The following is a 16,516-nucleotide window of genomic DNA, read 5'->3' on the forward strand; positions in this document are numbered from 1 at the left end:
CGTTATAGTGCAATTAATGTATTGTTTAGTGTTGTGTTGTGTTGTGGCTTTGCTGGCATGCATCCCACATGTTTTTGTTGTTGTTTGCCACCAAGATTTACATGCTAAAATTGCCACTGAGCATGAGTGCCCCTTTAATGTAGCCCATTGCATGAACTTATTGAATGCAAATTACATGGTTAAAATTGTTGTTGACTAGTCAAACAGCTGCTTGGTAAATGTATCAGTATGTATGGTCCAGTAGTTAAGAATAGGCTATGTACAGTGCATTCGGAAGGTATTCAGACCCCTTCATTTTTTCCACGTTTTGTTACGTTACAGCCTTATTCTAAAATTGATCAAATAAAATAAAATCCTCATTAATCTAAACACAATATCCCATAATGACAAATCCAAAACATGTTTGTAGAAATTTTTGCAAATGTATTAAATATAAAAAACGGAAATATCACATTTACATAAGTATTCAGACCCTTTACTCAGTACATTGTTGAAGCACCTTTGGTAGCGATTACAGCCTCGAGTCTTCTTGGGTATGATGCTACAACCTTGGCACACCTGTATTTGGGGAGTTTCTCCCATCGTTCTCTGCAGATCCTCTCAAACTCTGTCAGGTTGGACAGCTATTTTCAGGTCTCTCCAGAGATGTTCGATCTGGTTCAAGTCTGGGCTCTGGCTGGGCCACTCAAGGACATTCAGAGACTTGTCCCGAAGCCACTCCTGCGTTGTCTTGGCTGTGTGCTTAGTGTCGTTGTCCTGTTGGAAGGTGCACCTTTGCCCCAGTCTGAGGTCCTGAGCGCTCTGGAGCAGGTTTTCATCAAGGATCTCTCTGTACTTTGCTCCGTTCATCTTTCCCTCGATCCTGACTAGTCTCCCAGTCCCTGCCGCTGAAAAACATCCCCACAGCATGACGCAGCCACCACCATGCTTCACCGTAGGGATGGTGCCAGGTTTCCTCCAGACATGACACTTGGTATTCAGGCCAAAGAGTTCAATCTTGGTTTCAGCAGACCAGAGAATCTTGTTTCTAATGGTCAGAGTCCTTTAGGTGTCTCTTGGCAAACTCCAAGCGGGCTGTCGTGCCTTTTACTGAAAAGTGGCTTCCGTCTGGCCACTCTACCATAAAGGCCTGATTGGTGGAGTGCTGCAGAGATGGTTGTCCTTCTGGAAGCTTCTCCAATCTCCACAGAGGAACTCCGGAGCTCTGTCAGAGTGACCATCGGGTTCTTGGTCAACTCCCTGACCAAGGCCCTTCTCCCCCGATTGCTCAGTTTGGCCGGGTAGCCAGCTCTAGGAAGAGTCTTAGTGGTTCCAACCTTCTTCCATTTAAGAATGATGGAGGCCACTGTGTTCTTGGGGACCTTCAATGCTGCAGACATTTTTTGATGCCCTTACCCAGATCTGTGCTTCAACACAATCCTGTCTTGGAGCTCTACGGACAATTCCTTTGACCTCATGGCTTGGTTTTTGCTCTGGCATGCACTGTCAACTGTGGGACCTTATATAGACAGGTGTATGCCTTTCCAAATCATGTTCAATCAATTGAATTTACCATAGGTGGACTCCAATCAAGTTGTAGAAACATCTCAAGGATGATCAATGGAAACAGGATGCACCTGAGCTCAATTTCGAGTCTCATAGCAAAGGGTCTGAATACTTATCTAAATAAGGTATTTATGTTTTTAGGTTTAATATATTTGCAAACATTTCTAAAAACCTGTTTTCACTTTGTCATTATGGGGCAATGTGTGTAGATTGATGAGGATTTATTTTTCTTTAATCCATTTTAGAACAAGGCTGTAACGTAACAAAACGTGGAAAAAGTAAAGGAGTCTGAATACTTTCCAAATGCACTGTATCTACTACGTCTATTTTTGAGATCTATGCCATAAATACTGCCCAATTTGCCTTCATATGACTATGACCATTGTAGCTCTGTCATAAGTGCTTAGGGCTGCAGCCCAAAACGGCACCCTATTCCCTATATAGTGCACGACTTTTGATGAGACCCAATAAGTCTCTGGTCAAAAGTAGTGCTATGTAGGGAATAGGGTGCCATTTGGGATGCACACTAGGTCACACATTCCACCTCGGGTCAGGCAGCGTGTTATGTAGATAAGGCACTTAACCATAATTGCTCTTGTAAATCGCAAGAGCATCAGCTAAATGACTAAAATGTAACTAGTTGAGTGTAGAGCTGTAATGTGGAGCCTAACAATTGTCAGGCTGATGCTTTGTGCTGTGGTGGGAGAAAAACAGCCCTGGTATGACTCTATGAGTAATCTCCCTTCTTGGCTCGTAAATGTGTCATGACCAACATCATCTCAATGTATGGTTTGGAGAGAGAGAGAGAGAGTCGGCCTAGATAATATATGGGTAGACCATGCATACATACTCAGCTCACACACACACACACACACACACACACACACACACACACACAGACTCAGTGCTCATACACAGCTACAGGTCCACATAGTCTCAGCACACATGCATGCACACACAACACACACACACACACACACACACACACACACACACACACACAGGTTTGGACACACTTATTAATTCCAGGGTTTTTCTTTATTTGTTACTATATTCTACATTTTCTACAATAGTGAAGACATCAAAACTATGGAATAACACATATGGAATCATGTAGTAACCAAAAAAGTGTTAAACAAATCAAAGTATATTTTAAATTTGAGATTCTTCAAAGTAGCCACCATTTGCCTTGATGACAGCTTTGCACACCCTTGGCATTCTCTCAACCAGCTTCATGAGGTAGTCACCTGGAATGCATTTCAATTAACAGGTGTGCCTTGTTAAAAGTTAATTTGTGGAATTTATTTCCTTCTTAATGCGATTGAGCCAATCAGTTGTGTTGTGACAAGGTAGGGTTGGTATACAGAAGATAGCCCTATTTGGTTAAAGACCAAGTCCATATTATGGCAAGAACAGCTCAAATAAGCAAAGAGAAATGACAGTCCATCATTACTTTAAGTCAGTCAATACGGAACATTTCAAGAACTTTGAAAGTTTCTTCAAGTGCAGTTGCAAAACCCATCAAGCACTATGATGAAATTGGCTCTCATGAGGACCACCACAGGAAAGAAAGACCCAGAGTTACCTCTGCTGCAGAGGATAAGTTCATTAGAGTTATCAGCCTCAGAAATTGCAACCCAAATAAATGTTTCACAGAGTTCAAGTAACTGACACATCTCAACATCAACTGTTCAGAGGACACTGCGTGAATCAGGCCTTCATGGTCGGATTTCTGTAAAGAAACCACTAATTTGAGGACACCAATTTGAAGAAGAGACTTGCTTGGGCCAAGAAACACGAGCAATGGACATTAGACCGGTGGAAATCTGTCCTTCTGTCTGATGAGTCCAAATGTGAGTGTGCAAAGCTGTCATCAAGGCAAAGGGTGGCTACTTTGAATAATCTCAAATATAACAAATATTTTGATTAGTTTAACACTTTTTTGGTTACTACCTGATTCCATATGTGTTATTTCATAGTTTTGATGTCTTCACTATTATTATACAATGTAGAATATAGTACAAATAAAGAAAAACCCTTGAATGAGTAGGTGTGTCCAAACCTTTCTCTGGTACAAACAGTTCGGAAGAGTTTGTGGATATATTATGATGACATTCGGTGATGTTTTTGTTCGTTTTGGACTTCGGTGCGGGTTTTTACAGCTGTTCGGCCACACACCCTTTTTTCTGGAGACAAGCCGAAGTTCGCAGCCGAAGTCTACAGCCATTCGTTTGTGATTGGTCAACAGTAGGGATTTTTCAATAAAGTCTTTGTTGTCATTCAACGAGAGACGACTCATTTTCATGCACATTTTTTCATTAAGAAATATGATCGTAAGAAAATCCATATGCAAATGGTTAGGATCGTAAGAAAAGCCATGCGTGAAATATGAACGTAAACGTGACATTTCATCTGTGAACATACAAACACCATATTACGATTACCAACTAACATTTTAGGCTTGATCAAATCTTGTTTTGCAATTCTGACGTACAATAATACCTTTCAGAGTTTTGGAAGTTTCATCTCACCAACAAAAAAAACGTACACCAAACTGCCTGTGAGGAGTGCTACCTGAACAAGCATGACACAGTATAAAACAAAACGGAAGTCAGGGAAACCGAAAAGATGTATCCTGCACGTTTTCAAGTTAAAAGTCTCCATTGTCTATTACTCCTCAGTTGAGTTTACTTCACATTTAGGTAGCTAATGTAATGGATTTGTTTGCCAGCGCAAGTCTAGATAGCACTAGCTGTATTATGCTACAACAGTGAAGTTTCAGTCCGCTAGGTGTATCTCTACAGCATGGGCAGAGATGTGGACATGGACATTCCCATGCATGCACCTTATCAAAATCTGACTAATTCAGGATTGCACCATCCCATTATCTGGGCTCTGTCTGCAATCATAACCAGTAGTATATACCAGGAATAATGAAACATATAATAATAGATGTTTGGTGAATCTATGAATTATGTGACCACTGTAGTCTTTGCCACTCAAAATATTTATTTATAGAATATTTTGATATTTATTTCATCACTCAAAATCATGCCAAAGCATATTCTGTAGGAGGGGTTAATATGAATTTCAAATAATTTGACATGATTTATATGAATCGGGTCATGAACATATGGACTTTGAAATGAACAAGGGAGAGGTTAAACGTAGGCTAAGTCTGGCATAAGCTTATTCCCACACTTTACAATAACTCTGTTGTAGTGGTCTTAGGTAGTCTCTATATAGGCTATTACCTCCATTGTGACACTGCTGCCCAGTTGAAGAGCTTGTGATCTCTATGCAGCAAAATGCACCTTGGGAAAAGCACCCCTCAGCCTCAAGATGCCCTTCTGGAGGCATGCAGTCATAGAGTCATTATACCCTAATGTAGGCCTATTTCCATACTAGCCAAATAAAGTGCAGAGCATGCATGATGCGTGCATGATGATGCATGAAAATGCTAAATGACGTAAATGTAAATGTAATGATGCGTGCAACTCGTCATTCCAACATATTTGAACATTTAATTCATCCTTCATTTAGTTCAGTCAGTCAGTATGTCATCCATTCAGTCATTTGTCTGAGTTGCAATAGGAACTAAATCAAAGAGAATAGAACAGTCTTATCCATTTGTGTATTGAAATCCAAGTGTGTATTCAAAATGGTCTAAATTCTCCAAAGTTCTTTAGCCTATCACTTTAATAATTCAATGTTTAATTTAGGCCTATCCAAATAAAAAAGAGGCCTTCAATTTGTAGGCATTGCAATTTAGGCTATCATTTTGAGTACTGGTGTCTTGCGGATTACTGGTGTCTTGCGAATTATAGAACTCTATTTGTGTTTTATAACTTTTTATTACAGGGCTCCCCTTAAAAAGAGACCCTAGCTCACAGGCCTCTAAATATAGCCTCTAAATAAATTTTAAACAAAATAGTTGAAGAAGCACATGCAGTGGCTGATAGGGAAAACAGATCTGGCAATAACAATAGGCTATATATAGTCTTGACCTTTTGGGACCCCTTGGCTATTTCGCGCAGAACAGGTTATAGCTAAGACTTAATCAATATTTTGTCTTGTCTCATTTCAGTCCATGCTCCCAAATACTGGAAAAAAGTGTGATTCATTAGGTTACATGATCACCACAGTAGCCATACACAAATATAAAAAATAATTATGCAATTATATGGCCATTAAATAACACACAACAGCATGGCATACTTAGATAACGGAAGAGGCCTAAATCAAATTTACTTTCTATTTTGCAGCTCAGGCGGTTATGCTAGACAAGGCTCTTCTGTGTCTATCATTCTCACACAAGTCATTTGATGAAGGCCCATGCCTACATTACGCCACCTACTGGTATAACGTCGGTATTGAATGTAGTTCTAAAACAAGCTTTTATTTGGGAAACGAAACTGCAAAGCAACTCTATCGTCTGGGCTAGAGTTGCTTGATTGACTAGCTAACTATGACTGGCTGCGTTCGGTTCTTGTCCTTTGCAGATGCCACATTACTGACAAAATGTTGTACGTATAAAAAAGATCTGTAACTGAGTAAAGGGAGACGTAAAGTAATAATTGAATGTGTAAATGTTCATTCATAGTCGTAACATTTACAGATCTAATTTAAAGTTTACTTTTCATATTTCATTTCTTTTCTTATGATCCTAACAATTTACACCACCGGTCAAAAGTTTTAGAACACCTTCTCATTCAAGGGTTTTTATTTATTTTTTACTATTTTCTACATTGTAGAATAATAGTGAATATATCAAAACTATGAAATAACACATACGGAATCATGTAGTAACCAAAAAAGTGTTACACCAATCAAAAAATATTTTATATTTGAGATTCTTCAAATAGCCACCATTTGCCTTGATGACAGCTTTGCACACTCTTGGCATTCTCTCAACCAGCTACACTTGGAATGCTTTTCCAACAGTCTTGAAGGAGTTCCCACATATGCTGAACACTTGTTGGCTGCTTTTCCTTCACTCTGCGGTCCGACTCATCCCAAACCATCTCAATTTGGTTGAGGTCGGGGGATTGTGGAGGCCAGGTCATCTGATGCAGCACTCCATCACTCTCCTTCTTGGTCAAATAGCCCATACACAGCCTGGAGGTGTGTTGGGTCATTGTCCTGTCGAAAAACATATTATAGTCCCACTAAGCCCAAACCAGATGGGATGGCGTATCACTGCAGAATGCTGTGGTAGCCATGCTGGTTAAGTGTGCCTTGAATTCTAAATAAATCACAGACAGTGTCACCAGCAAAGCACCCCCACACCATAACACCTCCTCCTCCATGCTTCATGGTGGGAAATACACATGCAGAGATCATCCATTCACCCACACCGCGTCTCACAAAGATACGGCGGTTGGTACCAAAAATCTCCAATTTGGACTCCAGACCAAAGGACACATTTCCACCAGTCTAATGTCCATTGCTCGTGTTTCTTGGCCCAAGCAAGTCTCTTCTTCTTATTGGTGTCCTTTAGTAGTGGTTTCTTTGCAGCAATTCGACCATGAAGGCCTGATTCACGCAGTCTCCTTTGAACTCTGTGAAGCATTTATTTGGGCTGCAATTTCTGAGGCTGGTAACTCTAATGAACTTATCCTCTGCAGCAGAGGTAACTTTGGGTCTTCCATTCCTGTCAAGGTCCTCATGAGGTTGAAAAATATACGGCAAATAGAAATCCAATATGGATGGTGTTATGAGATATATGGAAGGGGTTGAATGGAGCTGAAGGTTGGGACTAATAACAACTAATAACAACTAATAACAACAAAATAGCTAATGTAAAACATACTGTGTCCATAATAAGTATATAGGTTATAGGTTGAGAACTTTTGTGATAGAGCACAGTTTGAAAGATATGGCATATACAGTGGGGAAAAAAAGTATTTAGTCAGCCACCAATTGTGCAAGTTCTCCCACTTAAAAAGATGAGAGAGGCCTGTAATTTTCATCATAGGTACACGTCAACTATGACAGACAAAATGAGGAAAAAAAATCCAGAAAATCACATTCTAGGATTTTGAATGAATTTATTTGCAAATTATGGTGGAAAATAAGTATTTGGTCAATAACAAAAGTTTCTCAATACTTTGTTATATACCCTTTGTTGGCAATGACACAGGTCAAACGTTTTCTGTAAGTCTTCACAAGGTTTTCACACACTGTTGCTAGTATTTTGGCCCATTCCTCAATGCAGATCTCCTCTAGAGCAGTGATGTTTTGGGGCTGTCGCTGGGCAACACGGACTTTCAACTCCCTCCAAAGATTTACTATGAGGTTGAGATCTGGAGACTGGCTAGGCCACTCCAGGACCTTGAAATGCTTCTTACAAAGCCACTCCTTCGTTTCCCGGGTGGTGTGTTTGGGATCATTGTCATGCTGAAAGACCCAGCCACGTTTCATCTTCAATGCCCTTTCTGATGGAAGGAGGTTTTCACTCAAAATCTCACGATACATGGCCCCATTCCTTCTTTCCTTTACACGGATCAGTCGTCCTGGTCCCTTTGCAGAAAAACAGCCCCAAAGCATGATGTTTCCACCCCCATGCTTCACAGTAGGTATGGTGTTCTTTGGATGCAACTCAGCATTCTTTGTCCTCCAAACACGACGAGTTTAGTTTTTACCAAAATGTTCTATTTTGGTTTCATCTGACCATATGACATTCTCCCAATCCTCTTCTGGATCATCCAAATGCACTCTAGCAAACTTCAGATGGGCCTGAACATGTACTGGCTTAAGCAGGGGGACACGTCTGGCACTGCAGGATTTGAGTCCCTGGCGGCGTAGTGTGTTACTGATGGTAGGCTTTGATACTTTGGTCCCAGCTCTCTGCAGGTCATTCACTAGGTCCCCCCATGTGGTTCTGGGATTTTTGCTCACCGTTCTTGTGATCATTTTGACCCCACGGGGTGAGATCTTGCGTGGAGCCCCAGATCGAGGGAGATTATCAGTGGTCTTGTATGTCTTCCATTTCCTAATAATTGCTCCCACAGTTGATTTCTTCAAACCAAGCTGCTTACCTATTGCAGATTCAGTCTTCCCAGCCTGGTGCAGGTCTACAATTTTGTTTCTGGTGTCCTTTGACAGCTCTTTGGTCTTGGCCATAGTGGAGTTTGGAGTGTGACTGTTTGAGGTTGTGGACAGGTGTCTTTTATACTGATAACAAGTTCAAACAGGTGCCATTAATACAGGTAACGAGTGGAGGACAGAGAAGCCCCTTAAAGAAGAAGTTACAGGTCTGTGAGAGCCAGAAATCTTGCTTGTTTGTAGGTGACCAAATACTTATTTTCCACCATAATTTGCAAATAAATTCATTAAAAATCCTACAATGTGATTTTCTGGATTTTATTTTCTCATTTTGTCTGTCATAGTTGACGTGTACCTATGATGAAAATTACAGGCCTCTCTCATCTTTTTAAGTGGGAGAACATGCACAATTGGTGGCTGACTAAATACATTTTTTCCCCACTGTAGAAGCAAACCGGATGGATATCATGAAAATGATCGGAGAGGTTGAGGGTAGAGGAAGTTGAGGAGTAAAAACAAACAAAATATAATTATTGTAAAATTGACTGTGTCAATTTGCATACCGCTCCATAACATGTATATATTATGTACAAGCTGGAAGTAGAGGCCTAGGTGTTGTTGTTCACTAGTTTACTCCAATTAGGGGAGAGGTGGTGGGGTTGGAAAGTAATAAAGGAAAATATATTTGAAAAAGGATATGTGTATATATATATATGTATATGTATTTATATGTATGTATGTGTATATGTATGTATGTTTATGTATCTATATGTATATATATATATATATATATATATATATATATATATATATATATATATATATATATATATATATATATTTGCAATATTAAAGCTGATCTACCCCCAAAAAAAAATAAAAAAAAAAATATATATATATATATATATAAATAAGAAGAGACAGAATACCAGAAATGCGCAATTAGCGGATTTACAGACTGAGTTTGTAATGCCAACATGTTTCAAGCAGACCACCGTAGCACTCATGTCTGTAGCCATGAAGTGCTTTGAAAGGCTGGTCATGGCTCACATCAACACCATTATCCCAGAAACCTTAGACCCACTCCAATTTGCACACCGCCCCAACAGATCCACAGATGATGCAATCTCTATTGCACTCCACACTGCCCTTTCCTACCTGGACAAAAGGAACACCTACGTGAGAATGCTATTCATTGACTACAGCTCAGCGTTCATCACCATAGTGCCCTCAAAGCTCATCACTAAGCTAAGGACCCTGGGACTAAACTGCATGGCCAAGCACTACTCCAACACCATCAATAAGTTTGCCGATGACACAACAGTGGTAGGCCTGATCACCGACAACGATGAGACAGCCTATAGGGAGGAGGTCAGAGACCTGGCGCCAGGACAACAACCTCTCCCTCAACGTGATCAAGACAAAAGAGATGATTGTGGACAACATGAAAAGGAGGACTGAGCACACCCCCATTCTCATCGACGGGGCTGTAGTGGAGCAGGTTGAGAGCTTCAAGTTCCTTGGTGTCCACATCACCAACAAACTAACATGGTCCAAACACACCAAGACAGTCGTGAAGAGGACACGACAAAGCCTATTCCCCCTCAGGAGACTGAAAAGATTTGGCATGGGTCCTCAGATACTCAAGAAGTTCTACAGCTGCATCGAGAGCATCCTGACTCGTTGAATCATCGCCTGGTATGGCAACTGCTCGGCCTCCGACTGCAAGGCACTACAGAGGGTAGTGTGTACGGCCCAGTACATCACTGGGGCCAAGCTTCCTGCCATCCAGGACCTCCATACCAGGCGGTGTCAGAGGAAGGCCCTAAAAATTGCAAAACACTCCAGCCACCCTATTCATAGACTGTTCTCTCTGCTACCGCACTTATTTTTTCTTAAAACTGCATTGTTGGTTAAGGGCTTGTAAGTAAGCATTACACTGTAAGGTCTACACCTGTTGCGCATGTGACAAATACAATTTGATTTGATTTGAGTGACTTCAAAATGTCAATGTAGCATAGGCTTCAGATAAGCATAACTACTGTACAGTGGGGAGAACAAGTATTTGATACACTGCCGATTTTGCAGGTTTTCCTACTTACAAAGCATGTAGAGGTCTGTAATTTTTTATCAGAGGTACACTTCAACTGTGAGAGACGGAATCTAAAACAAAAATCCAGAAAATCACATTTTATGATTTTTAAGTAATTAATTTGCATTTTATTGCATGACATAAGTATTTGATACATCAGAAAAGCAGAACTTTATATTTGGTACAGAAACCTTTGTTTGCAATTACAGAGATCATACGTTTCCTGTAGGTCTTGACCAGGTTTGCACACACTGCAGCAGGGATTTTGGCCCACTCCTCCATACAGACCTTCTCCAGATCCTTCAGGTTTCGGGGCTGTCGCTGGGCAATATGGACTTTCAGCTCCCTCCAAAGATTTTCTATTGGGCTCAGGTCTGGAGACTGGCTAGGCCACTCCAGGACCTTGAGATGCTTCTTACGGAGCCACGCCTTAGTTGCCCTGGCTGTGTGTTTCAGGTCGTTGTCATGCTGGAAGACCCAGCCACGACCCATCTTCAATGCTCTTACTGAGGAAAGGAGGTTGTTGGCCAAGATCTCGCGATACATGGCCCCATCCATCCTCCCCTCAATATGATGCAGTCGTCCTGTCCCCTTTGCAGAAAAGCATCCCCAAAGAATGATGTTTCCACCTCCATGCTTCACGGTTGGGATGGTGTTCTTGGGGTTGTACTCATCCTTCTTCTTCCTCCAAACACGGCGAGTGGAGTTTAGACCAAAAAGCTCTATTTTTGTCTCATCAGACCACATGACCTTCTCTCATTCCTCCTCTGGATCATCCAGATGGTCATTGGCAAACTTCAGACAGGCCTGGACATGCGCTGGCTTGAGCAGGGGGACCTTGTGTGCGCTGCAGGATTTTAATCCATGACGGTGTAGTGTGTTACTAATGGTTTTCTTTGAGACTGTGGTCCCAGCTCTCTTCAGGTCATTGACCAGGTCCTGCCGTGTAGTTCTGGGCTGATCCCTCACCTTCCTCATGATCATTGATGCCCCACGAGGTGAGATCTTGCATGGAGCCCCCAGACCGAGGGTGATTGACCGTCATCTTGAACTTCTTCCATTTTCTAATAATTGCGCCAACAGTTGTTGCCTTCTCACCAAGCTGCTTGCCTATTGTCCTGTAGCCCATCCCAGCCTTGTGCAGGTCTACAATTTTATCCCTGATGTCCTTACACAGCTCTCTGGTCTTGGCCATTGTGGAGAGGTTGGAGTCTGTTTGATTGAGTGTGTGGACAGGTGTCTTTTATACAGGTAACGAGTTCAAACAGGTGCAGTTAATACAGGTAATGAGTGGAGAACAGGAGGGCTTCTTAAAGAAAAACTAACAGGTCTGTGAGAGCCGGAATTCTTACTGGTTGGTAGGTGATCAAATACTTATGTCATGCAATAAAATGCAAATGAATTACTTAAAAATCATACAATGTGATTTTCTGGATTTTTGTTTTAGATTCTGTCTCTCACAGTTGAAGTGTACCTATGATAAAAATTACAGACCTCTACATGCTTTTAAGTAGGAAAACCTGCAAAATCGGCAGTGTATCAAATACTTGTTCTCCCCACTGTATGTAATGGCAGTTGAATTACAGTAGCATGTTTTAGACTGTCAGAATGAATGAAAAACTGTCTGGATGAATTGACTACAGCTAAGTAAGTGAAAAATCATGTTTAGGCTATTTACATTTTGAGGGATGAAATAAAGACTTTCAGATATCTAAAAAATGTGTGATGTGATGTATAGGGAAAAAACGAGGAGTGAGCACGTCCCCATTCTCATCGACGGGGCTGTAGTGGAACAGGTTGAGAGCTTCAAGTTCCTTGGTGTCCACATCACCAACAAACTATCATGGTCCAAACACACCAAGACAGTCGTGAAGAGGGCACGACAAAGCCTATTCCCCCTCAGGAGACTGAAAAGATTTGGCATGGGTCCTCAGATCCTCAAAAAGTTCTACAGCTGCACCATCGAGAGCATCCTGACTGGTTGCATCACCGCCTGGTATGGCAACTGCTCGGCCTCCGACCACTAGGCACTACAGAGGGTAGTGTGTACGGCCCAGTACATCACTGGGGCCAAGCTTCCTGCCATCCAGGACCTCTATACCAGGCGGTGTCAGAGGAAGGCCCTACAAATTGTCAAAGACTCCAGCCAACCTAGTCATAGACTGTTCTCTCTGCTACCGCACGGCAAGCGGTACCGGAGCGCCAAGTCTAGGTCCAAAAGGCTTCTCAACAGCTTCTACCCCCAAGCCATAAGACTCCTGAACAGCTAATCATGGCTACCCAGACTATTTGCACTGTCCCCCCACCCCTACCCCATCCCCCTCTTTTACGCTGCTGCTACTCTGTTTATTATTTATGCATAGTCACTTTAACTCTACCCACATGTACATATTGCCTCAATTACCTTGACTAGCCGGTGCCCCCGCACATTGACTCTGTACCGGTACCCCCCTCCCTACTGTTATTTTATTTTACTGCTGCCCTTTAGTTATTAGCTTTTTTTTTTTTTTTTTACTTAACACTTTATTTGTTTTCTTTTTTTCTTTTTTTACTTAACACTTATTTTTCTTTAAACTGCATTGTTGGTTAAGGGCTTGTAAGTAAGCATTTCACTGTAATGTCTACACCTGTTGTATTCGGCGCATGTGGAAAATAACATTTGATTTGATTTGATTTGATGTGATAGTATTTTTCTTGGAGAAGGCCCAAGCAGTCCTCGGTGTGCCCAGCGATAAGAGCACCATTGTAGTAGTTGGAGGGTTGTTGGAGGGAGCCAGCCTTCATTGCACAAGTTCTACTTGGCAGTAGACACACATTACCTCCATTTTGCCCGAGCATGTTGCAATTTTATGGTCACTGTGTCAGAAAATGAACGCTTAGTTTTTTGGTTGGGATCATGAGGCGAGCGAGGGTGTGGGGTATTGTACAAATGTGGAGGTGATCATTTAAACGGCCGATAGGTCTGTGATGTGGAGCTTTAAAAACGTTTATATTTCTCTATTTATGTGAGACACTTTAGAGCTTGACTTGATGTAATTCACAGATGAGGAATTCATTCAACTGAATTATAAACAAGTTGATATCGCCCTCTGCTGGACAATATGATTATAACTCACCACCAATGCTTAGACTATGACATGAATCTGTTTAACGCTTTATGATAATTTTTTCATGTAATGACATGACATCGGATCTGCGCAAAGATAAGATTGTGACTGTAAACAATGTCATCATACACATTTCTTGAACGTCTTATCACAGGGTTCCCCAACTGGCGGCCAACGGGCCGAATTTGGCCCGCGGGTGGTTTTATTTGGCCCCTCAGAAAAAATAAATAAAAATAATAATAATATATATATATTTATAATTATTTATTTGTTGTTGAATTTTCATTGTTGGACATAAAAGACTGTAAAAACACCAGATCATCAGCTCCAAGTGATTTTAATTTTGGAAATCTGTTCCCAAATATTTCCACGCATAATAGAGAGACGTGATCGTATACAAATAATAATAATTTATTGGATTTATATAGCGCTTTTCTACCAACTGAGGTACTCAAAGCGCTTTACATAGTAGGGGGAAACTCACCTCATCCACAATCAATGTGTAGCATCCACCTCAGTGATATACACTGCGACCATTTTTGTGCCAGAACGCTCACCACACATCAGCTATCAGGTGGAGAGGTGAGGAGTGATATTAGCCAATTAGGAATGAGGGGGATGATTAGGTGGCCATGATGGAATGTGGCCAGGTTGGGAATTTAGCCATGACACCGGGCTGAACACCCCTACTCTTACAAAAAGTGGCATGGGATTTTGAATGACCACAGAGAGTCAGGACACCCGTTTTAACGTCCATTTTTGTATTGCCTCTTGTTCATCTTTCCTTGACCATGGAATATGATGCTTTCAAGACAACTGGGAATTAGAAAGAAAATGAGGTCGAATCATGATGTCAGTGATCTTCAGGTAGGAAAGTCAGGAGCTTTAGAATAAAAGGGGGGGTGAGTTGAATTGGTTGGTACTGTATGTGCCTTTAGGATCCTGTCTATGTGTAGGCTATTGTCCTGGCCTGTGTGGTACAGTCTTTCATATGTGTAGTAGTTTGTTGCATCGTATTGCTTAGTTTATCATTTGTGTCGACTTTTAATTCAATCTAAGCCAGAGATTGTTAACTTCCTACATTTTGTACTTGACCTTTATAGATGCAGACATGAAGACATTCAAGCAGCACTTTTAAAGCAAGCATCTTACATCTCCAATGGTCCACCACACTCAAATGGGCCTAAAGCTGGGGTAAGATTCTTCCATCATTTACACCTGGTAGACATAGTGTAAACCAGTGGTTCCCAAACTGTGCCCCCCGTCATGTTAGTCATTGCATACCTTAGACAGTCATTTATAATGTGTCAGAAATGTCCAGATCAACCAGCCCATCTCAGCTAACATTAGTATTTTTTGCCCATATATATTGTTGTAATTGTTTTACTCACTCAAATATCACGAATACACATTAGACATGGCAAAATGTATTGCAAGAACATTTTGCTTTTAAACTGCTAAATTTTCTTTGCAGCCCATGACAAAATGTGTAGAAATGCAGGACATAAGCTTTAAACCGGCAAAGTTCTCCACCAACAAGAGGGGTGTGAACAGTGTGTCATGAACAGTGCTTGTGCGCATAGAAATAGACGTGGTGCATGCACGCGCGCGCAGGGGGGGAACAGGATTCTCCCCAATGCTCTGAGTGAAAAAGTTTGGGAACCCCTGGTGTAAATCACCATGTTGTCAACAAAATGCTGTCCTCAATGCTTAAGTTGTATTGTCTATGGCTCAATTTGTGTAAATGCTGTGATCACTCTTCGTCTTTAATGATTCATAGACACAGGATGACCACGATTTGAATGCTGCAAGTGAGACGGAATGACTTCGAGGGACATACGCTGACTGGACACGGGCCGGATATTTGTGACAACGACCTAAAAGAGGCACACCAGCGCCCCTTTTTATGTTTTATTCCATGGACAACAATCTCTCTAGCTACCCCTTATTCCACACTATGCCTTTTATGCCCCATAGTCCCTCAAGTTTTCTGAGAAAAAAATAAATAAATAATAATAATATATATATATATATATATATACAGTGGGGGAAAAAAGTATTTAGTCAGCCACCAATTGTGCAAGTTCTCCCACTTAAAAAGATGAGAGAGGCCTGTAATTTTCATCATAGGTACACGTCAACTATGACAGACAAAATGAGGAAAAAAATTCCAGAAAATCACATTGTAGGATTTTTAATGAATTTATTTGCAAATTATGGTGGAAAATAACTATTTGGTCAATAACAAAAGTTTCTCAATACTTTGTTATATACCCTTTGTTGGCAATGACACAGGTCAAACGTTTTATGTAAGTCTTCACAAGGTTTTCACACACTGTTGCTGGTATTTTGGCCCATTCCTCCATGCAGATCTCCTCTAGAGCAGTGATGTTTTGGGGCTGTCGCTGGGCAACACGGACTTTCAACTCCCTCCAAAGATTTTCTATGGGGTTGAGATCTGGAGACTGGCTAGGTCACTCCAGGACCTTGAAATGCTTCTTACGAAGCCACTCCTTCGTTGCCCGGGCGGTGTGTTTGGGATCATTGTCATGCTGAAAGACCCAGCCACGTTTCATCTTCAATGCCCTTGCTGATGGATGGAGGTTTTCACTCAAAATCTCACGATACATGGCCCCATTCATTCTTTCCTTTACACGGATCAGTCGTCCTGGTCCCTTTGCAGAAAAACAGCCCCAAAGCATGATGTTTCCACCCTCATGCTTCA

At 41.3% G+C, this 16,516-nt stretch overlaps 1 long non-coding RNA gene across 1 annotated transcript in view; it reads left to right on the forward strand.

Moving 5' to 3' along the window:
- The window catches only part of LOC121559392, a 30,418-nt gene extending 14,637 nt beyond the window's left edge, over positions 1 to 15,781 (forward strand). Inside the window, exons 2-3 of the long non-coding RNA XR_005998767.1 lie at positions 14,895 to 14,985; positions 15,572 to 15,781. This is a non-coding gene — a long non-coding RNA (uncharacterized LOC121559392). The remainder of the gene's footprint in view (positions 1 to 14,894; positions 14,986 to 15,571) is intronic.
- Positions 15,782 to 16,516: the final 735 nt, after the last annotated feature.

Source organism: Coregonus clupeaformis, unplaced genomic scaffold (assembly GCF_020615455.1).
Source record: "Coregonus clupeaformis isolate EN_2021a unplaced genomic scaffold, ASM2061545v1 scaf0760, whole genome shotgun sequence".
NCBI classification, from domain to species: Eukaryota; Metazoa; Chordata; class Actinopteri; order Salmoniformes; family Salmonidae; genus Coregonus; species Coregonus clupeaformis.